Genomic DNA, 16,183 nt, shown 5'->3' with positions numbered 1-16,183 from the left:
TGTTTATTAGAAGGCCTTGAACCACCTAACCCCAATGTTTATTAGAGGGCCCTGAACCACCTAACCCCAATGTCTATTAGAGGGCCTTGAACCACCTAACCCCAATATTTATTAGAGGGCCCTGAACCACCTAACCCCAATGTCTATTAGAGGGCCTTGAACCACCTAACCCCAATGTTTATTAGAAGGCCTTGAACCACCTAACCCCAATGTTTATTAGAGGGCCCTGAACCACCTAACCCCAATGTCTATTAGAGGGCCCTGAACCACCTAACCCCAATGTTTATTAGAGGGCCCTGAACCACCTAACCCCAATGTCTATTAGAGGGCCTTGAACCACCTAACCCCAATGTTTATTAGAAGGCCTTGAACCACCTAACCCCAATGTTTATTAGAGGGCCCTGAACCACCTAACCCCAATGTCTATTAGAGGGCCTTGAACCACCTAACCCCAATGTTTATTAGAAGGCCTTGAACCACCTAACCCCAATGTTTATTAGAGGGCCCTGAACCACCTAACCCCAATGTCTATTAGAGGGCCTTGAACCACCTAACCCCAATGTCTATTAGAGGGCCTTGAACCACCTAACCCCAATGTTTATTAGAGGGCCCTGAACCACCTAACCCCAATGTCTATTAGAGGGCCTTGAACCACCTAACCCCAATATCTATTAGAAGGCCTTGAACCACCTAACCCCAATGTTTATTAGAGGGCCTTGAACCACCTAACCCCAATGTCTATTAGAGGGCCCTGAACCACCTAACCCCAATGTCTATTAGAGGGCCTTGAACCACCTAACCCCAATGTCTATTAGAGGGCCTTGAACCACCTAACCCCAATGTTTATTAGAGGGCCTTGAACCACCTAACCCCAATGTTTATTAGAAGGCCTTGAACCACCTAACCCCAATGTCTATTAGAGGGCCCTGAACCACCTAACCCCAATGTCTATTAGAGGGCCTTGAACCACCTAACCCCAATGTCTATTAGAGGGCCTTGAACCACCTAACCCCAATGTTTATTAGAAGGCCTTGAACCACCTAACCCCAATGTTTATTAGAAGGCCTTGAACCACCTAACCCCAATGTCTATTAGAGGGCCCTGAACCACCTAACCCCAATGTCTATTAGAGGGCCTTGAACCACCTAACCCCAATGTCTATTAGAAGGCCTTGAACCACCTAACCCCAATGTTTATTAGAGGGCCTTGAACCACCTAACCCCAATATCTATTAGAGGGCCTTGAACCACCTAACCCTAATATCTATTAGAGGGCCTTGAACCACCTAACCCCAATGTCTATTAGAGGGCCCTGAACCACCTAACCCCAATGTTTATTAGAGGGCCCTGAACCACCTAACCCCAATGTTTATTAGAGGGCCTTGAACCACCTAACCCCAATATCTATTAGAGGGCCTTGAACCACCTAACCCCAATGTCTATTAGAGGGCCTTGAACCACCTAACCCCAATGTTTATTAGAGGGCCCTGAACCACCTAACCCCAATGTCTATTAGAGGGCCTTGAACCACCTAACCCCAATGTCTATTAGAGGGCCCTGAACCACCTAACCCCAATGTCTATTAGAGGGCCTTGAACCACCTAACCCCAATGTTTATTAGAGGGCCCTGAACCACCTAACCCCAATGTTTATTAGAGGGCCTTGAACCACCTAACCCCAATGTCTATTAGAGGGCCTTGAACCACCTAACCCCAATGTTTATTAGAGGGCCCTGAACCACCTAACCCCAATGTTTATTAGAGGGCCTTGAACCACCTAACCCCAATGTCTATTAGAGGGCCTTGAACCACCTAACCCCAATGTCTATTAGAGGGCCTTGAACCACCTAACCCCAATGTTTATTAGAGGGCCCTGAACCACCTAACCCCAATGTCTATTAGAGGGCCTTGAACCACCTAACCCCAATGTTTATTAGAGGGCCTTGAACCACCTAACCCCAATGTTTATTAGAGGGCCTTGAACCACCTAACCCCAATGTCTATTAGAGGGCCTTGAACCACCTAACCCCAATGTCTATTAGAGGGCCTTGAACCACCTAACCCCAATGTTTATTAGAGGGCCTTGAACCACCTAACCCCAATGTTTATTAGAGGGCCTTGAACCACCTAACCCCAATGTCTATTAGAGGGCCTTGAACCACCTAACCCCAATGTTTATTAGAAGGCCCTGAACCTTGTGAGGAGTTATTTGTGTATCTGTAGAAATATCCTCTCTTTAGGGAAGTACTATTGAGAGACTATTGTACTGTTTTGGCGCACACGCTCTCTCCTTGCTGCGCTGCAATAAATATATATATCATTTGAGAACCCAACTTGATACTATAATTTTGTCGTTTCGTTTTTCAGGACCTTACTAACATTAGTCTTAGCAGCAGAAAGCAGAAGAGTATGTGCTCACCTCAACACAGAGAGAGACTCTCTCTCCGTCCTTAACACACTTGAGGAAACAGTTAGAGCTGGTGAAGTTGAGGACCACAGGGACCCCCCGAAACTCTCCGTCCACACAGTCAGACTTGTAGTGATAGATGGTGATCTTCTCTGGAATAAATCAATCAACAAATCAGTAATCAGTTATTACCATAGTAACAAAAAAACATTGGGATAAAGTTAGCATTCACAGTCTGTAGTCTATACAGTTTAGACTGTCCATCATCAAGTTAATATTTACACATAATTGCCATTGCAATGTTTAATAAACACAGTTCTATATTTTTTATCATGATAAAAGAATAAGAAATCGACGGCATAATACAAAAACACATTATTCTATAACAAACCTGGAGTTGGTGACAAACTAGGAATACTCCACATCCAACCTGTATGCCGAAGGTACGTGCGGTATAAATAGTTTTCAATAAAGATGTTGTCCAACTGTTGTACTTTTTCCAAGTTGCCCATTCCTCGAGACACTGAACACAAAGAGAGAAACAAACAGACAAAATGGCCATCAGAAAATACAATGAAGATGAGGAAACATACCTCAACAAGCTCGTCGTTTGGATGATGTCATTGTTTGGGACCCTCGGCAGAGCATTGGTGAAGCTACACAAGTGAAATAAACCCATGGTGCTAAGAGTGGAGGAGATGTGGAAAGTACCCAGTCTAGTTTATAACTATGTAGAGGAGATGTGGAAAGTACCCAGTCTAGTTTATAACTATGTAGAGGAGATGTGGAAAGGACCCAGTCTAGTTTATAACTATGTAGAGGAGATGTGGAAAGGATCCAGTCTAGTTTATAACTATGTAGAGGAGATGTGGAAAGGACCCAGTCTAGTTTATAACTATGTAGAGGAGATGTGGAAAGGACCCAGTCTAGTTTATAACTATGTAGAGGAGATGTGGAAAGGACCCAGTCTAGTTTATAACTATGTAGAGGAGATGTGGAAAGGACCCAGTCTAGTTTATAACTATGTAGAGGAGATGTGGAAAGGACCCAGTCTAGTTTATAACTATGTAGAGGAGATGTGGAAAGGATCCAGTCTAGTTTATAACTATGTAGAGGAGATGTGGAAAGGACCCAGTCTAGTTTATAACTATGTAGAGGAGATGTGGAAAGGACCCAGTCTAGTTTATAACTATGTAGAGGAGATGTGGAAAGGACCCAGTCTAGTTTATAACTATGTAGAGGAGATGTGGAAAGGACCCAGTCTAGTTTATAACTATGTAGAGGAGATGTGGAAAGGATCCAGTCTAGTTTATAACTATGTAGAGGAGAGGTGGAAAGGATCCAGTCTAGTTTATAACTATGTAGAGGAGAGGTGGAAAGGATCCAGTCTAGTTTATAACTATGTAGAGGAGATGTGGAAAGGACACAGTCTAGTTTATAACTATGTAGAGGAGATGTGGAAAGGATCCAGTCTAGTTTATAACTATGTAGAGGAGATGTGGAAAGGACCCAGTCTAGTTTATAACTATGTAGAGGAGATGTGGAAAGGATCCAGTCTAGTTTATAACTATGTAGAGGAGATGTGGAAAGGATCCAGTTTAGTTTATAACTATGTAGAGGAGATGTGGAAAGGACACAGTCTAGTTTATAACTATGTAGAGGAGATGTGGAAAGGATCCAGTCTAGTTTATAACTATGTAGAGGAGATGTGGAAAGGATCCAGTCTAGTTTATAAATACGTGGACATGGTGATTGTGATACAGTATTCATGACCAGGGTTTCACTTCTCTGTTGGAATGGTCATGGGAGATAGTGGGGGTAATGAAGGAAGTGTATTTTACATTACACAAACGAACCTGTATTTACTCAAATTATGTGATGAAATGGTTAATTCACAGTAATAAATATGAAAATATGATAGTTTCTATAAGCACCACTAGCCACGATTTGGAACCAGTTAGAGTTAAATAAATTGTAATTATACTGTAATAAAATATGATTGTTTCTACAAGCACCGCAATTGCCCACGATTTGGAAACAGGTAGAGCTGAGTAAGTAATAACAGAAAGTATCTGTTGTCACCATACAATGTCTTCTTAAATGCCAGGCAAAAACCAGTAGGAACAGTAGAATAAAATGCTACAGAAGCGCTGCTCGGGTGGCAGTACTGATACTATTAATAAAAGGAATAGCCAACTTACCAACCAGACGTGTTGAATCTGTTGAAGTAAGCACCAGAACATACCCAGGGTACACCCTGGTTAAATGAAAATAAAGGGTGGCCTGCTGTAGTCTAGCTTGTGGTTATATGCTGCCACTCCCCAGTGATCATGTATCGTGTCTGCCTAGGTACGAAACCATCCCACTATCTATTGAACACAATCTTCTCCTGTCTTTCCTGTCCCCTCTACTCACTGTCCTATCAATTAAAAGCAAGTCAAAAATACAAGTGGGCTAGGAACTTCCCCCACTGCTTAAAAATATAGAATAATAATCAGTCTTACCCAGTGTGATTTTGCTGGACTCTGCGACCATGACAACCTCGTTGAAGTTACAATCCGACTTGCCACAGTTGTGACAAGAGCTCCCGTCACCGCAGCCACGCCCCCTCACCACGGAGATTCTGGTGTTCGTCATGGCAACCACGAACAGACCGTCAACCTCACCATCGGCTTTGTTGACTTCCTCTTCCGTGAGGTCTTCCAAAGGGCGATAGGAGTCACTTTATTCAGGGACGATACATGACGTTATTATACATTGTTATGGAGATTTGTGTGAGGCCAGTGGTCCATTAAAACAGGGTTTCCCAAACTCGGTCCTGGGGGCCCCCCTGGGTGAACGTTTTGGCTTTTACCATATCACTACAAAGCTGATTCAAATAATCAAAGCTTGATGATGAGTTGGTTATTTGAATCAGCTGTGTAGTGCTGGGGTGGGGGGGCAGGACCGAGTTTGGGAAACATTAAAATACATTATACACAAAATATAATATGCGTGGAATATACAGTGAGCTCCAAAAATATTGGACTGTGACATATTTTTGGGCGGGTTTGACTCTGTTCTCAAGCACTTTGGATTTGAAATGATACAATGACTGAGGTTAAATTGCAGACTGTCAGATTTAATACAGCTAATGTATTATTTACTATTGGGCACAAAATTATCTAAAACAACCAAAACAAACAGCAAATGCATCCAACAAATTTGTAGAGTCACAAGCTTCATGTAATCATTACGTGCTAGGAAACCAAATACTTGAATATGTATTAAAGTAGTAAAAAGTTAAGTAAATTTGTCCCAATACCTTTGGTCCCCTAAAATGTGGGGACTATGTACAAAAACGGTTCATGGATGACTGACTGATTGGTTAACTGACTGAGTGATTGATTGACTAGTTGGTTGGTTGACTGATTCAGCCCACCTCTCCAGGTCATCCAGGTCATCCAGGTCGTCCTCTCGTCTCATCTCCAGGCTGAAGCTGAGCATGGTGCTCTCCTTGGAGACTGGGTGGAGAGCTCTGGCCTCAGCCCCCTCTGGGCATCTCTCTGGTGGAGGAGCCCTGCTGGCTTGGTGGACAGTCTAGAGAGATGGGAAGATAACAGACAAGACTATCTGAATAACAACACTGATGTCCTTCCTCTTTCTACCTGGGGAGGTGAAGAAAACTGTACCATAAACAATGACATCATCGCTGTCAATTTAAGGGGCTTCATTAGCATGGGAAACATATGTTAACATTGCCAAAGCAAGTGAAATAGATAAACAAAAAAAATGAACAGTAAACACTCACAAAAGTTCCAAAAGGATAAAGACATTTCAAAAGTCATATGTCTATATACAGTGTTATAATGACGTGCAAATAGTTAAAGTACAAAATGGAAAATAAATAAACATAAATATGGGTTGTATTTACAATGGTGTTTGTTCTTCACTGGTTGCCCTTTTCTTGTGGCAACAGGTCACAAATCTTGCTGATGTGATGTCACACTGTGGTATTTCACCCAGTAGATATGGGAGTTTATCAAAATCGGTTTGTTTTCTAATTCTTTGTAGATCTGTGTAATCTGAGGGAAATATGTGTCTCTAATATGGTCATACATTTGGCAGGAGGTTAGGAAGTGCAGCTCAGTTTCCACCTCATTTTGTGGGCAGTGTGCACATAGCCCGTCTTCTCTTGAGAGCCAGGTCTGCCTACGGCGACCTTTCTCAATAGCAAGGCTATGCTCACTGAGTCTGTACATAGTAAAAGCTTTCCTTAAGTTTGGGTCAGTCACAGTGGTCAGGTATTCTGCCACTATGTACTCTCTGTTTTGGGCCAAATAGCATTCTAGTTTACTCAGTTTTTTTGTAAATTCTTTCCAATGTATCAAGTAATTATCTTTTTGTTTTCTCATTATTTGGTTGGGTCTAATTGTGTTGCTGTCCTGGGGCTCTGTTTGTTTGTGAACAGAGCCCCAAGACCAGCTTACTTAGGGGACTCATCTCCAGGTTAATCTCTTTATAGTTGATTGATTTGTTTCCTTGTAACTGCTCTTTTCTGGATTTTGATCATCAGCGGGTATGGGACAAATTCTGCTCTGCATGCATTATATGGTGATAGGTTTGCAGGATTTTGTGTTTATCACATTTTGTGAATTCTTGGTTGGTGAGCGGACCTCACAACCATCAAGGGCAATGGGTTCTATAACTGATTCAAGTATTTTTAGCCAGATCCTAATTGGTATGCCAAATTTTATGTTCCTTTTGATGGCACATGTTCCTTGCCTGTCTCTCAGATTGTTCACAGCTTTGTGGAAGTTTCCTGTGGTCCTGATGTTTAGGCCAGGGTATGTATAGTTTCCTGTGGTCCTGATGTTTAGGCCAGGGTGTGTATAGTTTCCTGTGGTCCTGATGTTTAGGCCAGGGTATGTATAGTTTCCTGTGGTCCTGATGTTTAGGCCAGGGTATGTATAGTTTCCTGTGGTCCTGATGTTTAGGCCAGGGTATGTATAGTTTCCTGTGGTCCTGATGTTTAGGCCAGGGTATGTATAGTTTCCTGTGGTCCTGATGTTTAGGCCAGGGTATGTATAGTTTCCTGTGGTCCTGATGTTTAGGCCAGGGTGTGTATAGTTTCCTGTGGTCCTGATGTTTAGGCCAGGGTGTGTATAGTTTCCTGTGGTCCTGATGTTTAGGCCAGGGTATGTATAGTTTCCTGTGGTCCTGATGTTTAGGCCAGGGTATGTATAGTTTCCTGTGGTCCTGATGTTTAGGCCAGGGTATGTATAGTTTCCTGTGGTCCTGATGTTTAGGCCAGGGTATGTATAGTTTCCTGTGGTCCTGATGTTTAGGCCAGGGTATGTATAGTTTCCTGTGGTCCTGATGTTTAGGCCAGGGTGTGTATAGTTTCCTGTGGTCCTGATGTTTAGGCCAGGGTATGTATAGTTTCCTGTGGTCCTGATGTTTAGGCCAGGGTGTGTATAGTTTCCTGTGGTCCTGATGTTTAGGCCAGGGTGTGTATAGTTTCCTGTGGTCCTGATGTTTAGGCCAGGGTATGTATAGTTTCCTGTGGTCCTGATGTTTAGGCCAGGGTATGTATAGTTTCCTGTGTGCTCTAGGGAAACGGTGTCTAGATGGAATTTGTTTGTTGTCCTGGCAAATGAATTTTTTTTGGAACACCATTATTTTTGTCTTACTGAGATCTACTGTCAGGGCCCAGGTCTGACAAAATTCCCCTGTTTCTATCTCGCTCTCTCTCTGACTAATATTCAGATTAATGGGTTCAAACAGAAACACAAAACATCAAACAATGTTGGTCACTTCTGGTAAATATCTTATTCATACGTTGCACATCAGTCACATCAAGCCATTGTTCTGAAAATAATCAAGCCGCCCTCTACCAGCAGCATGGTTGCTACGTGGTTTTCCTTCTAAATTGGGCTGTAGAAAACGATGTCGCGGGTAAAATGTATTGGTCGCAGGTTGAGCTACTTTAACATTTCTTTAAAATATATTTCACTGTGACCTGCTGCTGCTGACTATCAGGCAGTGAGGCAGCCTGTTGCTGAGTGAACGAGAGAGACTATTTTAACATCACTGTATATAGACATGACATTTGCAATGTCTTTATTCTTTTGGAACTTCTGTGAGTGTAATGTTTACTGTTAATTTGTTATTGTTTATTATCTACTTCACTTGCTTTAGCAATGTTAGCAATATGTATCCTATACCAATAAAGCCCTTAACAATGAAATTGAGTGAGTGGTGGGGGAGTGAGTCATGTGAGTGAGAGGAGCCGGAGTAGTACACACGCACGTCGTGACACCTTTTTTCCAGTTAGGCTATTTAGTGTCATTATGGAGACACCTACAGTATTTCTAACACTTTTTCCATAAAACATATTAACACGCTAGAACTGATGCACATAAAGAAATATGGCGACAAAGCACAGGAAAACGACTTGGTCGTTTAAACTGCATTTTAATGTCGACTTTGCTTATGGAAAACCATACTGTATGAAGCGAAGGGTGGACATTTGAAATGGAAGTTATGGAACTCCCTCGCCTGCTTCTGTTATGGGGAAAAGTTAAATGAAAATGACATTAAAATGTGGAGAATGATACATTTGTATCTGTTGGCCAACAATTAGTATATTGATTTCTATGCCTATGTAGGCTACTGTAGCCTTGTCACGTTCGCTATCTTCAAACTCCCGATCATAAATAAACCAAGGCGCAGCGTGCATGGAATTCAACATCTTTTAATGAAGATGAAACTCTCCAAACAACAAAACAGGAGAAAAACTAAACATGACGTTCTGGGCTGCTCACAGGCAGCTACACAAAAACAAGATCCCACAATCACAGGTGGAAAAAGGGCTGCCTAAGTATGATTCCCAATCAGAGACAACGATAGACAGCTAGCTGCCTCTGATTAGGAACCATACTCGGCCAAAAACAAAGAAATAAACAACAGAATGCCCACCCCACATCACACCCTGACCTAACAAATAGAGGAATAAAACGGCTCTCTAAGGTCAGGGTGTGACAGTACCCCCCCCAGATGTGCGGACTCCCGGCCGCAAACCTGAACCTATAGGGGAGGGTACGGGTGGGCATCTACCCTTGGTGGTGGCTCCGGTTCGGGGCGTAGCCCCCGCTCCGCCCGCTGATCCCTCCGCTTTTGTGTAACCGGACCATGGATCATCGCCGGAAGCACTGAACTGGGAACCCCCGCTGGAGGCTCCAAACTGCGGGCCGTCTCAGGAGGCCGCGGGCCGTCTCAGGAGGTACCGGGCCGCTGGCCGTCTCAGGAGGCTCCGGGCCATCATGGATCATCACTGGAGGCTCCGGGCCATCATGGATCATCACTGGAGGCTTCGTACATGGAGCCGGAACAGGTCTCACCGGACTGGGGAGACGCACTGGAGACCAGGTGCGTGGGGCTGGCACAGGATATACTGGGCCGTGGAGGCGCACTGGAGGTCTGGAGCGTAGGGCTGGCACAACCCGACCTGGCTGGATGCTCACTTTAGCCCGACAAGTGCGGGGCGCTGGCACAGGACGAACTGGGCTGTGAAGGCGCACTGGCGACACAGTGCGTAGAGCTAGCGCAGGATATACTGGGCCATGGAGGCGCATTGGAGGTCTGGAACGTAGGGCTGGCACAACCCGTCCTGGCTGGATGCTCACTTTAGCCCGGCAAATGCAGGGCGAAGGCAACGAGCGCACCGGGCTGTGAATGCGCACCGGAGATACGGTGCGCATCACCGCATAACACGGTGACTGACTGGTCACACGCTCCCTACGGTAAGCACGGGGAGTTGGCTCAGGTCTCAACCCTGACTCCGCCTATCTCCCCGTGTGCCCCCCCAAACATTTTGGGGGGAGCTGCCTCTCGGGCTTCCATCGTTGCCGTGACTCCCGATCTTGTCGCTGTTCCTCCCTCGCTGCTTCCACTTGTTCCCATGGGAGGCGATCCTTTCTGGCCTGGATCTCCTCCCACGTCCAGGATCCTTTGCCGTCCAGGATGTCCAACTTGTCTTCCCAGTAGGCGCACGCTACTTGGTCTTTTTGTGGTGGGATCTTCTGTCACGTTCGCCATCTTCAAACTCCCGATCATAAATAAACCAAGGCGCAGCGTGCATGGAATTCCACATCTTTTAATGAAACTCACCAAAACAACAAAACAGAAGAAAAATGAAATGTGACGTTCTGGGCTGCTCACAGGCAGCTACACAAATACAAGATCCCACAATCACAGGTGGAAAAAGGGATGCTTAAGTATGATTCCCAATCAGAGACAACGATAGACAGCTGACTCTGATTAGGAACCATACTCGGCCAAAAACAAAGAAATAAACAACCCCACATCGCACCCTGACCTAACAAATAGAGGAATAAAACGGCTCTCTAAGGTCAGGGCGTATAAAATGGTAGGCTTGTCACAATAAATATGTTGAAATGACAATATCACTGGAGCCATTGCAAATCAATTCGTTTTTTATTTCTGGATAGCCAGGGGCTATCTCCAACACTCAGACATCATTCAGAAATTAAGCATGTGTGTTTAGTGAGTCTGACAGATCAGAGGCATTAGGGATGACCAGGGACGTTCTCTTAATACAGTTGAAGTCGGAAGTTTACATTCACCTTAGCCAAGTACATTTAAACTCCGTTTTTCACAATTGCTGACATTAAAATCCCAGTAAAAATCCCTGTCTTAGGTCAGTTAGGATCACCACTTTATTTTTAGAATGTGAAATGTCAGAATAGTAGAGAGAATGATTTATTTCAGCTTTTATTTCTTTCATCACATTCCCAGTGGGTCAGAAGTTTACATACACTCAATTAGTATTTGGTAGCATTGCCTTTAAATTGTTTAACTTGGGTCAAACGTTTCGGGCAGCCTTCCACAAACTTCCCACAATAAGTTGGGTTCATTTTGGCCCATTCCTCCTGACAGAGCTGGTGTAACTGAGTCAGGTTTGTAGGCATCCTTGCTCACACACGCTTTTTCAGTTCTGCCTACACATTTTCTATGGGATTGAGGTCAAAACTATAGTTTGTTAACTTGCCAAAACTATAGTTTGTTAACAAGAAATTTGCGGAGTGGTTGAAAAACAAGTTTTAATGACTCCAACCTAAGTGTATGTAAACTTCTGACTTCAACTGTAAGTGCTGAATTGGACAATTTTTCAAAATGTAACGAGTATTTTTGTCAGGGAAAATATGGTGTAAAAGTACCTACTTTTTTAAAGGAATGTAGTGAAGTAAAAGTTGTCAAAAATATAAATAGTAAAGTACAGATACCCTAAAAAACTACTTAATACTGTACATTATTTTTACACCACTGGATTTAATAAATAGGCTATATTATAACTTCAGTTAATTATTGTTATAGCCTTATGTTATTGTACAATTATGACTGGCCATGGTAAGTTAATGAAATTGGATGTTATCAATTGTGATCATGATCACAGTGCTAACGCAATTGCCAATCAGCTGTTTGTTGGAATTGATTAGATTGAAGGTAACAGTCAGTCAGACTACAGGTAAATAAATAAAAACACTGGCTGTTGTTGACAAGCATATTGTTCACATTTGGTTCAGTGATTGAAATTACGACCCCATCCTCAGTAGCCTATTCGGCAACGGAAGTACTTATTACCTTGAAATCGCCTCGATATTCATGTTGAATGAATTAGTCTGTAAATTTGAACTAAGCAAGCTGCTAAATCGTTTATGTTACATCTTGTCGAGGCTACTGTAGGCTATCTGAAATGAGATGTAGGCCTATCAGGGGCTATAGGCTACCTGCATCTAGCTAACCAAAACATGCCAAAGTTGAATTACAATCATAAACCTGGATTTTAGTCAGTAGGCCTAGCCTACGCTGATTGAAATGACAAGTCATTCTTGCAAATAAGCCATTTATAATGGTTTGTAGTCTTAACATCTGGCACATTTTCCAGAAGATAGCCTAACCTTCGTTTTTTAAAGTTTAATAAGGGCAAATGATCTTTTCTCTTGCAACATATAAGATGGCGCAGAAGAGGATGGCGAACGTTTCACATGCTCCTAACCAACTGTGCTATTTTGTTCGTTTTTTTGCGTTGTTTGTAACTTTTTTTATACTTATTTTGTACATAATGTTGCTGCTACCATCTCTTATGACCAAAAATAACTTCCAGACATCAGAACAGCGATTACTCACCACGAACTGGAAGAAGCTTTTTCTTTTAACGAGTCCGATGAGAAGGATATACTGCTTTCCCGGGAACAGGCCCAAATCCCCGTTATTTGCGTTTAGAAAAGACAGAGGAAAAGAGGGTGCAGATCGGCCTGCCTTCTGAGAATCCGTAGGCCGAGCGAGTAAACTCTCACTGTTATCCGTTCTACTTGCTAACATGTAATCATCAGAAAATAAAATTAATGACCTACGATTACGTTTATCCTTCCAACAGGACATTAAAAACTGTAATAGGTCCCGTGTGGCTCAGTTGGTAGAGCATGGTGTTTGCAATGCCAGGGCTGTGGGTTCGTTTCCCACAGGGGACCAGTACGGGAAAAAAAATAATGTATGAAATGTATGCATTCACTACTACTGTAAGTCGCTCTGGATAAGAGCGTCTGCTAAATGACTAAAATGTAAATGTAATATCTTATGTTTCACCGAGTCGTGGCTAAATGACGACACGGAAAATATAGAGCTGGCGGGATTTTCCATGTACCGGCAGAACAGAGAAGCTACGTCTGGTAAGACGAGGGGTGGGGGTGTGCGTCTTCTTGTCAATAACAGCTGGTGCGCGATATCTAATATTCAAGAAGTCTCGAGGTATTGCTCGCCTGGGGTAGAGTACCTTATGATAAGCTGTAGACCACACTATCTACCAAGAGAGTTCTCATCTATATTATTCGTAGCCATCTATTTCTCACCACAGACCGATGCTGGCACTAAGACCGCACTCAACCAAATCTATAAGGCCATAAGCAAACACGGAAATGCTCATCCAGGAGCGGCGCTCCTAGTGGCCGGGAACTTTAATGCAGGCAAACTTATCAGTTTTACCAAATTTTTACCAGCATGTCACATGTGCAACCAGAGGGAGAAAATATAAATAAAAATAAACTCTAGCCCAACTTTACTCCACACAGATGCATACATAGCTCTCCCCCACCCTCCATTTGGCAAATCTGACCATAATTCTATCCTCCTGATTCCTGCTTTACAAGCAAAAACTAAAGCAGGAAGTACCAGTGACTCGCTCAATACGGAAGTGGTCTGATGACACGGAAGTGGTCAGATGACGCGGATGCTACAGGACTGTTTTGCTAGCACAGACTGGAATATGTTCCGGGATTCATCCATTGGCGTTGAGGAGTATACCACCTCAGTCATCGGCTTCATCAATAAGTACATCGACGACGTCGTCCCCACAGTGACTGTACATACATACCCCAACCAGAAGCCATGGATTACAGGCAACATCCGCATCGAGCTAAAGACTAGAGCTGCCGCTTTCAAGGAGCGGGACACTAATAAGAAATTCCACTATGCCCTCAGACGAACCATCAAACAAGCAAAGCGTCAATACAGGATTAAGATTGAATCCTACTACACCGGCTCTGACGCTCGTCGGATGTGGCAGGGCTTGAAAACTATTACGGACTACAAAGGGAAACCCAGACACGGGCTGCCCAGTGACGGAGAGCCTACCAGACGAGCTAAATGCCTTTTATGCTCGCTTTGAGGTAAGCAACACTGAAGCATGCACGAGAGCACCAGCTGTTCTGGATAACTGTGTGATAACGCTCTCGGTAGCCGATGTGAGCTAGACCTTTAAACAGGTCAACATTCACAAAGCCGCAGGTCAGACGGATTACCAGGACGTGTACTCAAAGCATGCTGGCAAGTGTCTTCACTGATATTTTCAACCTCTCCCTGACCAGTCTGCCATACCTACATGTTTCAAGCAGACCACCATAGTCACTGTGCCCAAGGAAGCGAAGATAACCTGCCTAAATGATTACCGCCCCGTAGCAATGAAGTGCTTTGAAAGGCTGGTCATGGCTCACATCAACAGCATCCTCCCAGATACCCTAGACCCACTCCAATTCACATACCGCCCCAACAGATCCAGATGACGCAATCTCAATCAACACTGCCCTTTCCCACCTGGACAAAAGGAACACCAATGTGAGAATGCTGTTCATTGATTACAGCTCAGCATTCAAAAACATAGTGCCCACGAAGCTCATCACTAAGCTAAGGACTAAACACCTCCCTCTGTTACTGGATCCTGGACTTCCTGATGGGCTGCCCCCAGGTGGTAAGGGTAGGCAACAACATCTGCCACACTGATCCTCAACACTGGGCCCCTCAGGGGTGTGTACTTAGTCCCCTCCTGTACTCCATGTTCACCCACGACTGTGTGGCCAAACACAACTTCAACACCATCATTAAGTTTACTGAAGACAACAGTGGTAGGCCTGATCACCGACGACGATGAGGGAGCCTATAGGGAGGAGGTCAGAACTGGCAGTGTGGTGCCAGGACAACAACCTCTCCCTCAATGTGAGAAAGACAAAGGAGCTGATCGTGGAATACAGGAAAAGGAGGGTCGAACAGGCCCCCAATAACATTGAAGGGGCTGTAGTGGAGAAGGTCGAGAGTTCATGTTCCTTGGTGTCCATATCACCAATGAACTATCACGGTCCAAACACACCAAAACAGTCATGAAGAGGGCACGACAAAACCTTTTCCCACTCAGGAGACTGAAAAGATTTGGCATGGGTCCCGAGATCCTCAAAAAGTTCTACAGCCGCACCATCGAGAGCATCCTGACCGGTTGCATCACCGCCTGGTATGGCAACTGCTCGGCATCTGACCGTAAGGCGCTACAGGTTCACTAACTACTTCTCTAATAGAGTTTAGTGTGTCAAATCGGAGGGCCTGTTGTCTGGACCTCTGGCAGTCTATGGGGGTGCCACAGGGTTCAATTCTCGGGCTGACTCTTTTCTCTGTATGTATCAATGATGTCGCTCTTGGTGCGGGTGATTCTCTGATCCACCTCTACGCAGACGACACCATTCTGTATACATCTGACCCTTCTTTGGACACTGTGTTAACTAACCTCGAGACGAGTTTCAATGCCATACAACTCTCCTTCCGTGGCCTCCAACTGCTCTTCAACCGATCGCGGCCCGCACCCCCGACTAGCATCACTCCTCTGGACGGTTCTGACTTAGAATATGTGGACAACTATAAATACCTAGGTGTCTGGCTAGACTGTAAACTCTCCTTCCAGACTCACATTAAGCATCTCCAATCCAAAGTTAAATCTAGAATCGGCTTCCTATTTCGCAACAAAGCCTCCTTCACTCACGCTGCCAAACATACCCTCGTAAAACTGACTATCCTACCGATCCTCGACTTCGTCGATGTCATTTACAAAATAGCCTCCAACACGCTACTCAGCAAATTGGATGCAGTCTATCACAGTGCCATCCGTTTTGTCACCAAAGCCCCATATACTACCCACCCCTGCGACCTGTATGCTCTCGTTGGCTGGTCCTAGCTACATATTCGTCGCCAAACCCACTGGCACCAGGTCATCTATAAATCTTTCTAGGTAAATGCCCGTCCTATCTCAGCTCACCATAGCAACACCCACCCGTCACACGTGCTCCAGCAGGTGTATTTCACTGGTCATCCCCAAAGCCAACACCTCCTTTGGCCACCTTCCCTTCCTATTCTCGGCTGCCAATGACTGGAACTAATTACAAAAATAAATATATATA

General features: G+C 44.2%; 1 long non-coding RNA gene across 2 annotated transcripts in view; it reads right to left on the bottom strand.

The window, feature by feature from the left end:
• Window positions 1-16,183, bottom strand: part of LOC106609070 (uncharacterized) — a 30,936-nt gene that overhangs the window by 8,253 nt on the left and 6,500 nt on the right. Inside the window, exons 4-8 of one of the 2 annotated variants that reach the window (XR_006760072.1) lie at window positions 5,827-5,984; window positions 4,910-5,127; window positions 4,607-4,662; window positions 2,797-2,928; window positions 2,418-2,557 (exon numbers count right to left, since the gene is read on the bottom strand). This is a non-coding gene — a long non-coding RNA (uncharacterized lncRNA). The remainder of the gene's footprint in view (window positions 1-2,417; window positions 2,558-2,796; window positions 2,929-4,606; window positions 4,663-4,909; window positions 5,128-5,826; window positions 5,985-16,183) is intronic. The other variant, XR_006760071.1, reaches the window with a different exon arrangement.

The sequence above is a fragment of the Salmo salar genome, chromosome ssa17 (assembly GCF_905237065.1).
Source record: "Salmo salar chromosome ssa17, Ssal_v3.1, whole genome shotgun sequence".
In the NCBI taxonomy this organism is placed as follows: domain Eukaryota; kingdom Metazoa; phylum Chordata; class Actinopteri; order Salmoniformes; family Salmonidae; genus Salmo; species Salmo salar.
This window is presented reverse-complemented; position numbering and strand designations above follow the sequence as displayed.